Raw genomic sequence first — 983 nt, 5'->3', positions numbered from 1 at the left:
ATATAGGAAAGTGAGTTACAGGATAAAAAATATAGCAATAAGAACTATAAAATGTTTATTAGGTCATCTAGTTTATACCTTCCCAGTGCCAACTCATAAACAAAAGGAAAATACAGAGAAGAGAAAATATAATGCACCATTCTCTATAAAAAACCCTACATATAAATGTTAAACTTTCCATTTGAAATAATTCCAAAGCAGAGGGTAATCTAATAATCTCATTTCAAAATGCTTTTTAGTGGTTCTTCCCTCTTGTATATACACCTTTGAAATGTTAGAATGACTATGGTTAAGAAGATAAAAGACAGCAGGTGTTGGTGAGGATGTGGAGAAAAGGCTCCCTTGTGCACTGTTGTTGGTAATGTGAACGGGTGCAGCCCCTATGGAAAATAATATGGGTGTTCCTCAAAAAGTTTTAAATAGAACAACTGTATGATACAGCAGTACAACTTCTGAGAAAGTATCCAAAGGAAATGAAAGCAGGATATTAGATACCTACACTCCCATGTTTATTGCAGCATTATTCACAATAGACAAGATATGGAAATAACCTAAGTATCCATCAACAGATGAAAGGATAAATAAGACATGGTATATATGTACAATGGAATATTATACAGCCATGAAAAGAAAGAAATCGATTTGTAACAACGTGGAAGGACCTTGAGGGCATTAGGCTAAGCAAAATGAGTCAGACAGCAACAGAAAAATACTGTATGTTACCTTATATGTGGAATCAAAAAAAAAAATGAACTCGTAGAAACAGAGAGTAAAGTGGTGGTTACCAGGGGCTGAGGAATTGGGGAGATGTTGGCCAAGGAAACAAACTAGAACATTAACAAGCTAAAGGGATGTAATACACAGCATTGTGACTATAGTTAACCATACTGTTTTATATGCTTGAAAACTGCCAAGAGACTAGAACTTAAATGTTCTCACCACACACACACACACACACACACACACACACACACACACACACA

Source organism: Hipposideros armiger, unplaced genomic scaffold, assembly GCF_001890085.2.
Source record: "Hipposideros armiger isolate ML-2016 unplaced genomic scaffold, ASM189008v1 scaffold_1416, whole genome shotgun sequence".
NCBI lineage: Eukaryota > Metazoa > Chordata > Mammalia > Chiroptera > Hipposideridae > Hipposideros > Hipposideros armiger.
Note: the sequence above shows the minus strand (reverse complement) of the source record.